General features: G+C 47.5%; 1 protein-coding gene across 4 annotated transcripts in view; it reads left to right on the forward strand.

Annotated features, from left to right (window-relative positions):
* DAG1 (dystroglycan 1) overlaps positions 1–18,302 on the forward strand; it is a 53,532-nt gene that overhangs the window by 7,858 nt on the left and 27,372 nt on the right. The gene's annotated exons all lie outside the window — the stretch shown is intronic.

The following is an 18,302-nucleotide window of genomic DNA, read 5'->3' on the forward strand; positions in this document are numbered from 1 at the left end:
GTAGTAAACTGTAAAAAAAGTATAAGACTAGGGCTTTATAGCCTCATGAAAACTTTGTAATTGAAGCTAACATAAAAAAGGGCTTCATTTGCTACTGGCAAAGAGGTTAAATTGTATATTGTGGACTTAAACCATTGAGAAGGCAGCAGTGTTCCCCTGTGTGGTAATGGTGATAAGCTGGGATAAAAGTTGTGTGCAATTCTGTCTGCAGAACGTGGCAGAGCGAAGTACTCTATGATTACCATGGCTAATTTAGGCGTGAGAAGGTTTGCTTAAAAGCCTCAACTGGAGGTGGATGAGCTCCTGGAGTCTAGAAGCAGTACTCCAAACCTGTGATGTGGTTCAGTCACCACCCTCCCCTCAAACCAGAGTCACAGTGCTGGTGCCATAGTATTGCATGCCCCTTATTCCTGGAAACTGGAATCCTGACCCTCGTCTTCCTTCTCCCCACCACACTGGTTCTGTGCTGCTAGGCCTGCCATGCTCCTGAAATGCCTTATTCTTTGGGTCAAGTGGAAACGGTGCAACTGTTGCTTGCCTCCAGCTCCTGCTTTCCCCCTGCCCTGGCAGTGGTGGGTTGGAGCCAGGACCTGCTGGGACAGGTAGAGCTGTGCATCGCTCGCTGGCACCTCGGTGACTTTTGATCTGTATACTGGATGTGGCTCTGTGAGCTCAGCTTGGTCTGGCAGTCGACCGAGCCTGGCCCGTGATCGTCCCGGGGGAGAGGGGTCGTGGTACTGTCCTGCCATCACAGGAAGAAGCTGTTTCCTGCAGACCTCCGCTCTGCATCCTCGTGCTGTGCGCTTTGCTCCAGCCTGACCCAGCTCAGCAGCCTCCAGCCGTTTGCTCTTCCCTGAATTGCAGACTCCTAAAGCTTCCCCTGGAGGTGCATAACTTTGTATAGCGAACTTAATCCTGCTGACTTCAGGTAAGCCTTTTTGCACCTTTTATGGTTTTCTTATAGTCTGTTCACATGCTGGTTGAAAAACCATTGCCTTGATATAGATGCTTCAGGAGATCGTTTGAGGCAGCTTCTCCCCTGCTCCATGAACAGGGAACAGGGGGGGCAGTGAGATTTAGGATTTGATTTTGATAAGATGAAATCACAGTACTGCAAATAGGGACAGTTTTGCCCTCTGCCCTTTGTGCCTTGGCCACATATACCTGTGTTTTGTGATGGGTTGGTCAACTCGGATCCTGCTGGACAAGCAGTCCACCACGAGCATGAGGGAGGTGACGGAGAGCAAGGTTGGGTGCAGAGCTCTTCCCTGTGTCTTCTGGCCTGGTGGAGTATATGGCTTGGTCACTCCAGCTGAGAGCCTGAGAAGAGAGTGCTTCATGTGCCGAAGTCCTGTTTTCTGGTCATATATGGGAATTCAGGCTGGCTAAGCTGACTCCCTGTGTCAGTGTTTAGGGGTGAGATTCTTCTTTAAGCAGCGACTTAAGATGATGATTCTTAGTGAATTCTGTGCAGCTGACTCTAAGCCCTGTTTGGGACCAGCAGTCGTAGGCTGTGCCAGCTGGAAAAGGTCAGCTGAAGCTAGGACCTGCCTGGGCACACGGCTAGGTGTCTGCTTTGGAGCCAGGAAAAGCCACCTTCAGTATCAGTAGAAGCAGATGGCTTGGCTCTGCAGCCTGAACTGATCCAGGAGCAGACACCTTTCATTTCCTAGTGTGTCAGTGTCTGCTCCTGTTCGAGGCAGACCCAGGCACATACAAGAAGCTTGTAAGCACACAGGTCCACATCTCAAAAGAGCAGAAGAGCTGTCTGCTCTCCCCTGGGAGTGGAAGAATAATCTTGATGGTGAACTTGGTGATGTAAATCTGCTCTAAGGAGGTGGGCTTGAGGATCAGCTGGAGTAACTGAAGTGGCCAGTGTCATCCTGCTTGGGCTTTGTGGTAGCAGCCAGCTGAGTTGATTTGCACAGCATTTTTGAGGCAAACAGTTGTCCTATTTACCTCGACTCCTCGATGGAGAGAAATTACCTGTGTCAGCAAAGCTGAAAAGTTACTTTGCTTCTTTAGGCTTGGTTGGAAGGAGTATATGTATGAACTCTTCTGGGTGTAACTAGTTAAAGATCCTTCTGGAGCAGAAACCAAGCAAAACATTGCAGCTCCCCATCTGGGTGGTAATCCTGAACAGAAGCACAGCCCTTTGGGGAAAATGGTGCTACATCAGTAGCTGATGCTGCCAAGCAGACTGCAAATTGCTCCAGGTTTTTATCTTAGGCTGGTGTCCTGTACTCAAACAAGTTGATGATGCAGAGGCTGTTCATGCAGGAAAGAGGTCTTGCAGCAGTGTCTCGTTCCATTTGCTGTTGGCAGGCTTTAGAGTAGTCCCTTGCATAGAAAAGTCACATGAGAAAAGCATTTAATGTATTTTTAGATGTCTTTTAAAGTGGCTTAGTGGCTGAAAAGAAACCTGTGTCAGGTCACTTGCCTGCTTGCTGCAGTTTGCCCAGAAGTGCTCGAGTGGACTATTAATGCAGAATACATCCAGTTGGAGACTTCTGCTGTAAGGGAATTGTGCTGCCTGCTATCAGGATGCAGCTGGCTGTGGGAGGTGGCCCTTGCTATCAGTATGGTTGCTTAGATGCTGGTTAGGACAATAGTGTGAAATAAATAGGAGATGTCCAGCTGAAACCAGTTTAATTTCTTTTTCCCTTTATCTTTTGGAATTGCTTGGTTTTCCTTGGTGACTTTGTGCAGTGCTGTTGCATGGCATGGTTTTTCACAGGGTCCAGACTTGACGTGCTCAGCTTCTCGCTTGGTTTGAGTTGGTGCTGCTGGCAGAAGAGATTCTGCCTTCCACTTGTGCTGGTGCAAGGGCAAAGAGAAGTGGTCTTGAAGACCCCACATCCAGCCAGGAAGCTGAGCCAGGTGGAAACAGGGCTCTTGTTTGTCTGTTGCTGGATTTCTTTAATGTGTGTCAGTTCCCTCATCTACTTCTCTGGTGGTAATGCTTGTACCAGCACAAAGGGGAAAGAGAAGAGGGATGGGAGAGATGGAAATGCTTCCCCTGGAAGTAACACCAGTTTAAAATGACCATGAAGCTGGCTGTGGCGCTGCTGTGAGCCTTCAGACAGGCCAGGGCACATTTGCCCTGTGAGGAAGAGACAGGGGGAGGTTCAGCCATTCCTTTGTTGAGTTTCCAGGTGTTTGCCAACAGGGAAGAATGCGTGCTGCTTGTGGGCCCTGTGTTGCGTGATCTCTTGAGATCTATGTGGGCCATTGAATAGGAGGAAAAGTGTGCTGGAGTAGGAAGGAAGCATGATGCACTGCATTGCCTTGCATCAGGGACAGGAGCATCACTGTAACGCAGGCATTGGGGGGTGGGAGTATGAGCTGAAATCCTGGGTTGCACATACGGGTTGAGATTATTGGAGTGTCACAGTTATTTGGTGCTTGTTTGATGGCTGGGCTGTTATACCAGTGCCTATCAGATAAGAAGAAAATTTTATTTCCAGGAGTCCTGCCCTTTCAGAATAAGCTAGAAGAACAGGAGCTGATGGCAGGTGAGGAGAGCAGGGGACTTGAGAGAAGCTTCCTTTAAGAGCAGCAGTATTTATGTAACAGCTAACACAAAATATTAATGTAAATAAGACAAGCTGTGATTTTTACCTTGGAGCATCTGGTGAGGTGACTCTTCAGTGGTAGTGTGTAGGCAGGTGGTACAAGAGAGCTGGAAAGTTCCAGATCACTCTCCTTGTTCTCTGAAACAGTTTTGATCATAAATTATGAAAGTTGTGTATAACAAGAGTAGGAGGAAGCCAGACAAAGTAAAACCTGGAAAAGGTGCACTTTTTCTCTCATTCATTTGCTAGGGTGCTTGATGGGAAGAAATAGCTGTGGGGAGACTGACTTTCCCATCTCTTGAAGTCTTTGACTGAAGATTTGCTTTAATGATGTGGAGGAAATTTTAGGGACCCATATAACAGAACTCACTAGATGCTAGCCTTGAATGTGGTGTGGACATGTTTAAGAACATAACCTAAAATAAAAATGTTGTGCTTTTCAATATGACCAGCTTAAACTAAATGTGTATTTAGCAAGCAAATTTGTTTTTCTTATCCCTGTCACTTAAAATGAGTGTGGCTGTGCTAAGAGCTCTTCTGAGATGTTGCTGCATCTCACCCAAAGCCCCAGATTGCTGCTTAATTTATGCTGCCTCAATTTAAGTCCAGGTTTCTGGAGATGAATTTTAATGACTAACACGAAACTGGTGCTGGACCATAGTGTTTGTAGATGGGTTTGCTGGTGAAGGTGGTCTCTGGGGGTGCCCCAAAATGGGTGCCTGCCATGTGTTATCTGGGGCGGGTGAAAGGCGGGTGTGCGCTCTCGGGCTGTGGTGAGGCGGGAGAGCGTGGCAGCAAATGGACGGCTGCTTGTGCCGCTGTCAGGACTGCCTTGTAGGGAGATGTGCCGGCTCCCGGCCATTTCTGGGAAAGCTCCTGAGCCTGGTGGCTCCTGCAGGCTTTGCCCATGGGGCTGGGGACACGTACGCCTGGCGTTTTCCCCTGGGTGCCATTTAGTGCGTGTATAAATACCAGCAGGTTTCAGATGCATTGCAGATTCTCCTCTGGTCCTTTTTTAAGCCTGAGTAATAAATAGGTTGGTGCTCGTTTGTGGGTCCAGCTGATCTGTCATTAGAAATGATGTAATGATTAAACTCAGCTTCATGATGGCTTTCCTGTGGTGCAGCTCTCCTAAGTCTTGTTTTTGTGTAATCTTCAGGCCTGAGCATCGCAGGTGACAGGTGAGATACATTTAGGCCCTGGAAAAAAGTTAATTTAGCAGTACTTGCTGTGAAGTGATGTTTCTTACAGTGAGCCAGACTAGCCACAGCCTCTCTTCTCCTTTTGATGAAGATGCTGATTGTGCGTGCTCCGCTTCCCGGGGAGCCTGTCCTGGCTGCAGCACAGCTTTGCACTAGATTTTATAGTTAATGCTCTTTGGAATAAGTGTCATTTAAAAAGTATCCAGCCAAGAAAGAGCACAAGATGTAACTCCAGTAAAGTTTGGGTTTTTTTAGGATGGTAGTTTCTATTAAAGGGAATTGACAGTTCCTGGCCTTTAGCTCTGGGCAGGATATGAGCTTTGAGGGTGCGTCCCTTCGCTACGGGGCCAAGGTGGGTTTCTGAACTCCTCCAAACAGTGCAAAGCTTAAATCAAGACATTCCTTGCACGTCTGGTATTTTTATAGTTAACCTGTGAAGTTTTTGTGTACGAAGCAGAGGTCCTGGGAAGGGATGAGAAAGAAGCTATTTTTACACCATCACAAATAGGGCTTGGCATGTTTATTTTAGACTCCGGAGCCGCTCAGGCCAGTGTGAGGTTTTTTTATAGTCTTCTACTGTTGCTATCAGATTAAAAAATAAACTTGGACTCTGGAAATCACAGGAAAATGGGGTGCCCTGCTGTACTTGGCTCTGGTGAGGCTCCGAGGAAGTGGCAGGGAGGGGTTGGTGTCGCCGGTGTTGTGCAGCGTGCTAGTCTTGAGGTCTCATGCATATCAGAGGAGTCTTTGCTGAGCCACCAGCTGACGATGGACTGTGTACCCTTCTATTGCATAAACTGCCCTGCAGAGAAATGGTTGCCTTGCTGGGTGTCCTAACTGAATTTTTAAGAAGTCCTCAGCTGAATAACTTGAGGAGCTCTGGGGAGCAAGAGCAGAGCTTGGCCATTAGGTGAGCGATGCTGCAGCAGGTTGTTTGCCATCTCCTGTTCCAGAGAAGATGCGAGTTGCCAGGTCACCAGCATAGCTTTGAATCATTTCTTTTCTGCTGCAGAGAAGTTCACCAGGCAGTGGGAGGTGAAATTAATGAGACTGGCTCATTTCCCTGCTGCCACAGGAGTCTGAAAGCAGGAGGATTTAGGTCAGTCCTGCTCGAAGAGTGGGAGGACCTGAGGTGTGTCCTGTCCCCAACCCTGTGTGGCCTGTTCTCTGGTTTTGCTGATGTGGCGTGGCTGAGGAGTGTCTCTTTAATTGCAAGTGTGCTTTATGCAGGCACTTCAAACTTTATCCCAGTTTATTATTAGAAGCTGTTAAAAGTGTGGCCAGTGGTGTGTTCACACTGTGGTGGTGGCATGCACAGTTTTCAGCGGTGGGTCACAGCTTCTTCGTGTCAGGCATTGTACAAACTTGTAACACAAGCAGCCCAGGTTGCATCTGCCCATGCAGGCTTAACCCAGCTCCTTTGCTTAACCGAGATACCCAGACAGCAGCTAGCCAGACCTCCAGGCTGGGAGATTCCATCTGAGCCCCTGGTCTGATGCAGCCTCTTTGGGGTGCGGGTGGAGATGTGGCTGATCTGAGAGACGATGATGTTTATTATGAAGCAATACTTTCCTGAGAAACTAGTCAAGTTATTGACTATTTGATTCACTAATAAACACCACTGATAGTAATTTACAGATAGAGCATTTTGCATGCTTACAACTCTAAAGCTAGTAAATATTACTGCTAAATCTGACAAGTTGCACTACGGCTGAACTGCAGATCTGTCACCCTTCACTCCCATGCCACTTTGTGTTAGGGTGCAAGTCTGTCCTGATTTGCCTTCCCACAGCAAGCATTTTGGATGCAGATTGGGTGGAGAGTCCAGCAGGTTGTCCGGGGGGATTCCCTGGCATCCTGGGGGGTTTCAGTCTGCACACTGGGGTCATGGCTGTCCCTAGGTGCCCCTACTCCTTACACAGAAAGACTGACCCTCCTTTGTTCTTTATATTACACCTTATTCGCCTTTTTTTTTTTCTATTTCAGGAGCTGTCTCTTCGTTGCCCCTGGCCCTCCCTTCCTCTGCCCAGACTCCCAAATAACAGCCCCTTAGTACTTTTTGCTGGTTGGTTTCAACTCTGCTACATCCATATCCAAATCTGGCGTTCTTGTTACTTAGCAATCTCAACCTTATATAGCTGCTATGGTCATCTCAGTACAGGTGGCCTTGTAAGTCCCTGCACTGCAAAGCTCCCCTACTGTTATGTGGTGCATGTTGAGTACCCTACACCCTAAGAGATTTCAGCTTCGATTCCTTTACCTGTGTCCAGTTATGCAGTTTCTTAGGTGCAGGTTGTGTACCAGTGCAACAAATTAAGATTTTTTTCACAGTTTTTAGGTTCATCCAGCATCGCTACCCTGGAGCTGTTGGGAACTGCTGCCATGGCTCCCTGTGGAGGTCCCAGCTAGCTGTGGCCTGCAGTGTTCCACCAGGACCTCTGGCTTGCAGCTGCCCCTGAAGAATTTACAGCCTAAGCTGTAAGGATGGAAAAAGAGATAGAGGGGTCATCTAGCCCTGTTCCTGCTGAACCGTCATGGAGCTCCTCTAACCTGATTTAGCTGATAACTCGTGAGGCACGCTGGCAGGCAGCTACCTGCCCTGACCCAGCAGGCATGCAGTCTCCCCATCTCCCCAGCAGCGCTGGTAGAGATGATTGAAGTACCTTGGGGGTGTTTTCCCCCTTTCAGTAGCAACCAAGAGCTTGAGGAGCAGGAGGGTTTGTGGTGAGGGTTGGTGTTTCTAGCTTGGTTGTTATCTATTCGGCTGACTTAAATCTGGCTTTGAAAAATAGGTAAGGCAACCAGGCTTGGAGTGTCTGGTCTGTTCTCCAAAGAAAACACATGCTTGGCCACAGCTGTGTGTTTTCTGGATTAAGCAGGCATAGATTTATTTGCAAATATTAATATTTGTGTACTGTAAAGCGCCGGTGGAAATCTGTGCTCTGAAGGTTGAGCTGTGTTTTGTTGGTATCTCTGGTGTGCAAGAACCTGTATCTCTGATGGGCTGGGAGCTTGGAGTGGCAGAGTGACCAACAGAGCTGGGGTGCAGGATCTGCCCTTAGCCATACCCTGCTGTTTGCTAGTGCTTTGGACCTTCCAAAAGCACAACTGCCATGTCTGGGTTTTCCATGTTTGCCTGTCAGGCAAGAGGGTTCAATACTGTGAATGCAGCGTGTTTGGGCTGAAGAAGTGTATGGGTCTAGACCTATTTGCAGGCAGGGTATCCGGGTTAGGATGCAGGATGATCTGTGTTCCCTCTGCACGCTGCTTTGCTGTGTCTTTAGAGGAGAAGGGCCTTTGGGGAGCTTTGGCATGTCTGCAGTGTAGTTGGCTTGTTACGTGCTGTACTTGTGTCCTGGCAGCCTTGCGCACTGCTCAAACGGAGCTCCCAGAAATTGCTGCCAGTTGTATGTGCTGTGGCTTTGTCAATGACAAAAATACCTAGTCCTACAGAGAGTTACTTTGCATGCAGAATTACTGGTGTATTTTCTTTTGCTTAATGGCTTGTAAAAAAAGGGGGGAAAAAAAGAATTTGAAAATAAACCCACTGTTGTTGATTTCTGAATAAAGATGTGTTAATCCACAGGGCTTGATGTATCAGTAGAGACCTAATGTTATAACACAGAATAAATGTCTGTGTAGAAAAACACCTGCACGAAACAGCTTTTAAAATCAGCAGCAAATTTGGCTGACAGCCTGCAGGTCTAAAATTTGAAACACTGCACTGCACTTTAAGAATATAATAAGTTTTGAAACAAATATTTATAAAAAATATACTCAGAGTCTGGAATACAACTATACTAATGCTTAAAATATCCCTGGAAGAGTTGTATGGCTGGTCAGTGCTTGTTTCCCAAACTGTATTTTCAGCTTTTCCAAACATTTCCACAGGTCTTTTGGGCAGCTTTTCCCTGGCGTGCTGTACCCCTAGGCTGCTGCTAGCAGGCTGGGAGAGCCGGTGTGCCAGGAGGGCTGAACCCCCCAGCATGGGAAACCCGCTGCTCATGCATGGCGGTCCCACAGCAGGGTGCTTGGGGGACTGTGAGTCCCCTCCCCAGCTGGCCTGTGTCCATTCCCCTGGGACAGCTGTGGACTTGCCCTCCTTGTGCTGCCAGAGGAATTCAGCCCTTCAGCCAAATGACTCGCTCCCCCTTTCCTGGGACCAGCCAGCCTGTCCCCTGGTGAAATGACCCTTCCTGTGGTCCTTGCTGCCAGGGGCTCTGCTCCCATGGGTCAGGGTAACTGCAGGGAATGAGCCACCCCATGACACACACTCGTCCTCCTAATGCATCCCAAACAATTTGCTTTATTTCTTTTATTTCCCATGTTTGCTGTACTGGCCTCACCCTGGCTTTTTCCCATCCTTCTGTTTCCCACAAAACTGAGAACCTCTCAGGTGCATTTTTGTCAATGGAATATCCCTAATGGGGAACTCTTACCTCAAATGATCCTCTTAAGGAAGAGGAAGCCAGAAAGGTTGGGGGAGAGTGTCTATAACCACCTTATCTCTTGCAGCTCCCAGACCTGGAAGGAGTTGAAATCAGTGTTTGTTGCTCCCACAGAACAAACAGCCTTGTGAGGACTTCGGCAAGTGGAGCTGTAGCCGTCTTTCTGAGGCTGTTACATAGTTTGCCTTCTGGGACAAAGGCTACTTAGACATCTGGATTGCACTGGGGATTTTAGGGGAAACACAAATTATTAGTTTGCTGTGAATCGAGAATGACTTTGATTGCTGTGCGAGCGTGCTTTCACCAGCTCGCTACTGCCCAGGCTAAATCCTCGCTCTCCTGCTTTGGAAGGAGAAACTGCAACTGCAGAGGCTGTTTGCCATGTCCTGGGAATGGGGGGCTGAGCAGACCTTTCCTGACCTTCTGGTGCGTTGAGAAAACATTCTCGTTTTATGGGCAGTTAATTTATAGAAAGTTCCTGTTTAAATTTCCTCCAAGAGCTGTAAAACCGGAGGACAGCTGCACCCATTAGCCAGCTAATCAAATGCTGCTCACACCTGGCTTGCCCTCCCCTTCCCCTCACTGCTGCTAACTTTTGGCTCTTTCCTAAGAGCAAGTGTGGCAGCTTTGGGAAATAACCCTCAAAAAGTGATAGGGAAGCTGCTCTGCAGAGAGGGGTGGCTGGCCAGTGCTCACGGTGTTTGGGGTGTCCTGCTTACTGAGCCACAGCTCTCAGGGCTGGGTTCCTCCCCAGGAGTGTCTGGGATAAATCAGACTTCGTATTGCATTCACCCAGGTTTATAAAAGCACTGCTGTACTGTCTGTCTTAAGGAGTGGTACTGCCTGTTGATGGAAATAACCACCCTAGTCTGAAATAAAAACCTGGTTTGCATTTTGCTCCTCTTCTAGGCATGGGGAAAGCTGCATTTATTTCCTGCTGTCTCCTCCCTCCTTCCCCAAAGACTGCAAATAAGCAAAAAAACCTCGTAGACTTGTTCGTAGTTGTGTGTGTTCATCTTCACTGAAAGAAAGTCACTTTTAGATGGGTGTTGGGGCACCCGAACTCCAGAAACCCTGCTTTGCCTTGACTCCCTGCAGCAACCAGGCCGATAGAATTTCAGTATGGGTACATGCTCTAATAAATTTGATCCTAATAGCTAATTTTGATCTAGTTTGACAGAGGGGTTGGGATCTTAAAGACACTGAGCTCTTGAGAGCTCCTCGGAGCTGCTTTTTCTTCTGACAACAAGCAGGCTCATGTTCCACCCCTCTGCTTCAAGGCTTTAATTGTACCAGTTTTCCTTCACCTTCTTGACTTATTAAAACTAACCTAAAGAAAAGGAGGAACTTCCAGCCTGTGTCCAGGGCTGAACTGCTGCTCCTTCACTCCCAGAAATATCTGTTGCTGCTCTGAACAGCTGTCCTGGCCGGTCTCCCGGCTGTCGCTGCTCATCAGCCCTCCCATGCGGCAGCAAAGCCCTTGCCCTTTTGGGGAGGCTGGAGTGTTTTCACCCTTCCCTCCCTTTTATTCTAGGGAGTGGTTGACCGGTGCAGAAAACTACTTTGGTGTGAGTGACTGGAGGCTACAGAGACTTTTCTGGAGTCGCCTGCTTTATCTGCCAGTTTAACAAAGGTCTGATGGTAGGAATGAGCAAAGGGGGGGCAGTGCTTAACACCCATTACAAGTTCCCCTGTTCTGAACCTGCAAGGGCTCCTGGAATAGACCCCTTCAGCAAGTTCCCCAGTCTGATGCAAGAAAACTGACTTGCTCAGGGCCTGAAATCTCTTCATTTTGTTTAAACTGGGACCTGTTTCACTTCCTTTAAATCTCCTGCAGCAGTTGATAAGCAGCCGGTCCCTTCTCGGGAGAAAATGCTGCAGAAAGAAATGCCAGGAATGTGAACAGCAGGTGGGGACTGGCAGATGTACTTATCAATCACGACAGGCTGACGAGTGGTTTATCCCTCTAAAGAGCTACTGTTTGCCTCTGGCTTGGTTTGCTCGTGTCCTCTCCAGCCGCCTCCAGCTTCTACCAGGGTTCAAGATAAGAGCAGGGTAGTTTTACCATTTTTTTCTGGGGCATGGCATGCTCTGTGCAGGACTCCCTGCTCCGGGAGGCCAGAAGAGGAGGGGGCTGGAAGCAGACCCTCTAGATCATGCTGGCAGGGTTGCAGCAGCATACCTAGTAAATGGCATGCTACATCTTGGGGATGGGCTTTGGGAAATCTTGCTTCCATGTTGTCCAAGTAGAAGGCAGGCTCTGTTAGTTAATTGAATTTGCTGCACTGTTGCTTTTCAAAACATGACTTCATATCTCAGAGGAGTCTGGAGTTATTTCTGCGGACAAAACCCTATTTTAAGGTGGTGATATTTTGAGGAGATCACCTGCATTGACAAGCGAGAAGCCTGTGCAGCTCTGGATTGCAGAACTGCACCTTGTAGAAAAGTGAGCAGGACCCTCAGGTTTCAGGGAGGGGCTGAAGGGATTCAGCCATGGTGTGAATACTTCTTGTTTATTGCTGTAAGCAGCCATTCCTGATCCTTTGAGCACCTTATGCTTCATATGGAGATACCTTTTTGTAGCAAGGACAACCCAATTTACATGAAATAACAGGCTGAATGGTGAAAAGCCTTTATCTGGTGATCTCTAAGCAGCTTTCCTGGGTGTGTTGGCAGTGTATGTTACAAGCATAGCAAACCTGCTGTCACAAATGACATTATGGATTTTTTTCCCAGCCTCTAAGCTTTCACTCTGGCTGATGTGCCTGTGTCAGAATACCTGTTATTCCAGTGCTTCTGATCTGCTCCAGTTCTGTGTGCTTGCAAAACCCAGAATAAGCTGTAGGCTTGTAAGTGATGTGATTAGACCTCTCCTTCAATGACTTGTGGGGTGTTTTGCTAGCTACATAATGCTGTTGTCGTCAGTGCTTCAGGGCACCCGTCTCCAGACTCGGGTGATTTGCCTTTATAGGGACACTGATGATGTAGATAGTTGATATCTTTAAAAAAAAAAAAAAAAAAAAAAAAAAGGCATATCTGCCCCAAGTTGTCTTAACAGTTTTTCTTCAGATTGTTTCTTGGTTTTGTGAAAGAGCAGTGGAAGAAAGAACAGCTTTCTCAAGGAAGAAAAGCAAAGAAAGTAAGGGAGCAGGCATTACTGTGGCACAGAATAAATACTTCAGGAACATAACTTTTTGCAGCAGTTAAGTGATTATTTTCAAACTCTGCTCAGACAGCACCACCTTGCCTAAACAGGGCTTGTACTCGGGCAGTGCTTCCTTCAGGTTTTAAACTAGTTTAGTTTCTGGAGCAAAGGCGGCAATTTAAGCCGTGAGGCTCATCGCGTTGCTACCCCGCTGCATTCAGCGTAGCACCTCGCCCATGGCTTCGGCTGGAGGCCAGACCAGGACTGCACCCCACCGCCCTCCACGCAGCTCTGCCGTCCTGTCCGGCGGGTCAGCCGGTGAGTAATGCTCCCGTGGAGCTGCATCCAAGGGGAATGAGCAAGCAGGGCCTGGGATGGAGCAGGGCGTAGCGGCAGTAACCAGGGAGCACACATGTCCAGATGCTGTAAGCCCCTTAGCACATTCTCCAGAAGTTGCCTCCCAGTTGCAGTGATTTGGCTGGAGCTCCCTTTTGCAGGACTTATTAGTTCCCGAATTAATTCCCCTTTGGAGTGGATTCAGTCTCAGACTCTGGGTGTGGGGTAGCCTGCTTTAGCTGCTCTGGCCATTTGTACTCCACAGGCCTTCGTGGAGGAGCAGCAAGTATCTCAGTGACACCAGTTTTGCTTGCATTGGTATTTCCCATGCTGTGCTCTTGCCTCAGGCTTTACTTCAGGTTTTCAGCAAAAGCAGTTCAGCCATTTCCAAGAGTTAAAGAATTAAAAAAAGCTTTAGGTTGGCAGTATCTAAAAAACAAACCAGCACCTAACTGCTTGCATTGAGAGGTACTTGGTCTGGCACAATGGCTGGAAGGTTGGCAGCGCCCTGATCTCATGGCAAAGGAAGGATGTGCCATCTCCTCTCCCAGCAAAAATGCTCTGTATCTTATATACCTTATCAGGTTACAGGCGTCTGAAAGGCTTCCAGTTCACCAGTGCTTTGTAGACTTGATCTGCCAAGTTAAGGCTTTCAAAGATCCTGTCCTACAGGGCCCGGAGGGGCTGAATCATTGCCGGGGTGGGAGGAAGGTACTGCCGCCGGCTGTCCCCAGCCTTGGGACCAGGACCTTGTCTCTCCTGGGCTACTTGCTGACAGCCATGGATGGGTGAAGGGCTTGCCTGCCTCAGAGGGAGAGAGAACAAAAAGCTGGCGTAGGGGTGGAGAATAAATTGTGGTGCTTGCTGTGACCAGCTCATGGACAACCTTAATTCTCAGGTATTCTGATTTTTTTTTTTAGATCATTATTTGCAACCTTGGGTTTTAGGTATTGTTTCTGTTACCTAGAGCAACATCACATGCTTTTTTGGGGGAGTGGGGGTGGGGGTTTAGGCTCAGCCTACAGCAGTGAGCTAAATTCTTGGCTGGCATAAGGTCCTGAGGAATAAATGAGAAGCAGTCTGTCTTCTGCTGCCCTGCAGTGGGAGGCACTGCTGTTATCTTTGAACATTTCTGTCTCTTTTTTTGTGGAAGGTGCTTCAGTTCTGTAACCTGTTTTTGTTTGGACTTTGCTGCAGTAGGATAGCAGAGGCCTTTGGAAGACAGCTCTGAATCTATTATTATATTTGAGAAGTCCCAAAACTGCATCATTGTTGATCGTGTACTTCTCGCCGTGGACTAGCAGTTGTAGCTGTTGTCATACATGACTCTGGGAAGTGCCAGGTGCAGAACGGCCTGAGAAGCCCAGCCTCTCCAGCAGAAAGGCTGAAGGTGCAACAAAGCTGCACTAGAGACCTCATCTGAGCTGGAAGAAAATGTTTTCCTTTGTGGTGGCTGGCAAATGAGTCCTGGCTATCTAATGTTTTAAAAACTTATAACTGTTACGTGAAACACCTTGGTGGTGTTGAGGAGGGCATCATCTGTCCAGCGCTCAGCTGGTGTTGGTGGTGATTCTGTGGTGCAGGGCATTGTGGTCCCTGATCAGAGACCTGCAAAGTGTGAATGCTTGGTGACTGTAACTAGTAAGCCAGGTTATTTTTGGCATAGCATGTCTGCTTTACAAGAGATGGACTGAGCTGCTAAAACCACATTTTTTCCCCTGCAACCCGTTATTAAGCCCAGAAGAGGCTCAAGCTCCAATCCAGAGTTGCTCTTCAGAGCTGGGCTGTTGTGGAGCTGGAGGCTGATCCTGAGTGTGGTGTAATTGTGTTTTTATTTTTAAACTTTAAGCCTAGTCCCTCCAGGTGAGGAAACAGGTTGTGATCAGGCTTTGTAACTGGCTCTGCTGAATGACTGCTAAGTCACCTGCCCGCATCTGGATTGTTCTGCATCCTCCAAATGCTGAACAGTGTGCAACTAGGTCCTGCGGGTCGGACCCGATCTCAGCTGAGACGTTACAGGTCGTCTCTGAAACTACAATCTTTTAATGACAGTAAGCCAAGGAAATACTATGTAACTATTGAAGTAAAATAACATAAGCAAAGCGAAGCTTTGGTGCACGTAATTGGGTACCTAATTGCTGTGCTTGCCACCTGGGGATTGGAATTGCTCTCCCGCTCTGGAGTCTGAATGGGACATACTGTGATAAGCAGTTTAATTGTTTCCCCGCATCTGTGGCAGCGCTGTAAAGCGAAAGCAAGCTGAACACACCTTCAGAGCTTAACGGCCTCTCTGCAACTCCGAGACTGCATTTTTCCTGTGGCGCTTGAGCATCTCTTCATACAGCCCTTATGCTCTCGCTAAACAGTTTATGTTCTCCTGTGCTGTTTGATAGCAATGAGCCATCAGGTTTTTCTGGGAAGTGTTTCAGATTTACTTAGATATAAGAACAGCCATAGGAATGTGACTGTCTGAGCAGCAAGGAGAGTCCAGTGAGTGCTAGTAATAGGATGCCCTCTTAAACTAATTACTGGGATTTGGGCATTAATAATGAAGATCAGGCGAGTGCTGAGCAGAAATCAAAGCAAGAGTGACTTGGGGGTGGATTCAGAAGAAAAGGCTCAGAGTGATTAAGGACAAACGTATTCGCTGTTATAGGCTCTCAGGAACACTTAGGACTGTTGTGGGTGGTTGTTGGGCTGGGAAGTGGAGTTGTCCTCATTTCTCTCCCAGGGTCAGCACAGACCGTGCCTAGGGCTGGGCTCTGCTCTGTTCTGGGTGCCGCAAGGCAGAGAAGGTGGCTCTGTGTGGGAGCAGAGCTGGAAGTAATGAACATAGGAACATAAAGGCACTGCTATTGCAGAGGATTACTATGCCTAAGTTGACTAAGAAATGCAGGCATGAAGGGGAGAGTGATTTTTGGGTGTCCAAAGCACATGTAGTAAGCAAGAAATGATGCTTGGCTTGGAGAGGCTCGAACTGCTACAAAATCCAGATGAGTGCTGATTTAATATTCCTTGTTGCCTCAGAATGGCATCTGACTGCTTTCCTGGGGCATATGTTGGAGGTGTGGACTTTCTTTTCCTGTGGTATACATTGGAGGTGTGATGACTTTGCACCCATTCCTAGGATTCTTGCAGAGGGAGTAGGTAGTCACCACATGCTCCACTGTGTTACTTTGCACTGGGAAGTCAGTACAGGATCTGTCTCATCTTCTTATTCCATTTTTTTTTCTCTTTTAAACATGAATTTAAATTGTAATCTGCCCACTTGATTCAGGAGGAGGACACAGCTGTTGCCGTCTTCCACGTCTGCGTGCAGCTGCGAGTCCACGCTGCTGTCCTTTCACAGCCGTCTGTACCGTCACCTAGGAAGCAGTGGGACACAGCGTGCTGGGAAGGCAGGGCACACTCTTCAGTGAAAAACTGCAATGGCAAGTCAAAATAGAGGGATGCAGCCTGTCCTCACAGTATTTGAAATACACTGTAATTTGGGGTTTTTTTCCTCAAAAACATGCAGGTCTTGTTTCCAACCTCTCTGACCCATACAAGATTGATTTCCTGTGAGGAAGGGAGAAATTACTGGCTTTTTCTGCTGTTGCAAAACATCAGGATCACTTTTGAGGACTGATAACAGATTCCATGCCAGTAGTTAACAGTTGCAAATATGTTACATTATGGCTGTGTAACTCTGTGGCTGCATACGGAAGAAAAACACCAGTTTTCCTTGTCTTGTCCTTGCTGTCTTTTTGCTTCCCTCTTGTCCTGTGAACACTCTGCTTTTGTCCAGTTTGTCCTTGGGTCCCAATTTTAAATAACTTGTCTGGTGGCTAAGCAGGACAGTTTGGTCCTATTTTTAAGGCTTTTGGACTTTCTTGTTTGTGAAAATGGGATACTAGGAATGGCAGGATGTTTGTATTGGAATTGCTGCAGGGGGATTGCTTGGAGCAACCCTTGAAACTTCTTTGATGTGTCAGGTGCAGTGCTATGCTGCTTGCAGAGATGGGCGTGTTGTCCTGCAATGTATTTAGTCGATCGTGCTGGCTTTGTGTGTGTTGGGGTTGTTTCTCTGGCCCTTTTTGGCCAGACTGAATGCGTGAGTGCTGGTGTAAGGAATGAGCTTGGGCACTGTGACTGAATGAGTCCTGTATCCTTATGGATGGGGCAGAATGTTAGTGTTTAAAAAAACCCTAAATCCCTCTGATACTCCTTACAGTGAAGCAGTCTGGTGTTGCTTTGAAAAAATTCAACTTGTCACTTGATTTCTTAATACCAGAGCAGGGTGGGGAGAAAAGCTGGCGCTATCTCTGCATTGGACCTGTGACGAGCGGCTCCAGCCTTCCCCAGTCCTGGCTGAAGCCATTAAGGCCATGGTCAAAACCAGATGAAGGTTATTGTTTTAAATATGTAGTGCAGGTAAACAAGATAATTTAGCTGAAAGATAATGCAGTGAAATTAATGCTGCAGGAACAATGCAGACTCTGTTACTGTCTTGTCTTTTAAGGTGCTCATCTTTGCTTTTTCATTTAAATCAATCTTCTTGCACCAGAGCAGCTGGGAAGCAGCTGGACCTGTGAAGTCATGCACTTTCTGCCTTGGTGAGCTTGTGCCGTCAGTAATCTGTTGCTTTTGGACTTATTATGTGAACGAAAGGCTGGCCAGCTTGGACCAGAGGTTATTGTGAAGAGCAGACAGTTTTACTGAAGCAGTCCAGCCCTTTGCTCCGTGGTCTCTAGCAAGAGGAGAAGGCACCTATAAAAATGTGCACCTGCAGGAAGAGGTTATCAGTTTGGTAGTTTTTGATGACTCCTGAATTCTGTGGGTTTAAAGCAACATGCTGCCTAGCTGGAAGCTGCTGGTCTTCTGGGAGTTAATTCCTCTTCCAGCAGCTTTCTTTGCCTCTGTGGCATGGGAGCAATGCTGCTTCACTTTGCAGCTTTCCCATTTTATGCTTGATGGTTAAAGTTGGAACATTTATATCTCATTCTGCCAAGAAGTGTTTAGAATAGTTTTCATGAGAAACATTGAAAGCTGCAGGTCCACGGCTGATGCCCTGGCTGCTCTGCATAAATCACTGTGTGGTAAATATATTTAAATGAGGAGCTATGGCAGTCTTGCTGGCTGAGTAATAAATCAGGGTTGAGCAACTCCATAAAGTTGAATCTTAATGCCTTGGCTTGGAGTTGTAGGGTAGGGTGGTAAAGCTGATGGAACGGCGGGATGTTTCTAAACAGAATGTGCCTGCCCTTAGTTACGCTGCCACAAAGAATATAAATGATGCTGCATACGTAACTGAAGTGCTGAAAATGGCTTTTTGTTGGTGTTGCTTGCCTTGTTTCGAGTGTCCACTTAATGTCAGCTGTTTGTGCTTTACTTCCCTTTGGTAGCAGCAGCACATCTTATGCCCAGCAGTCAGGTCCCTGGCAGGTATGGCAGAGATCCTAAGCCTTGCCTTCCAGTCCTGTGCTTAGTGCTGAAGCCCTGGTGCCATCACATCAGCCTATAGGAAATTATGGTGCTTAAACAGTTTCAAGGACCTGCTTGAAATATTTCATTATCTGAGGAATTTTGTGGAATACCCAGAAGGTGATTATAAACC

The sequence above is a fragment of the Athene noctua genome, chromosome 10 (genome assembly GCF_965140245.1).
Source record: "Athene noctua chromosome 10, bAthNoc1.hap1.1, whole genome shotgun sequence".
Lineage (NCBI taxonomy): Eukaryota > Metazoa > Chordata > Aves > Strigiformes > Strigidae > Athene > Athene noctua.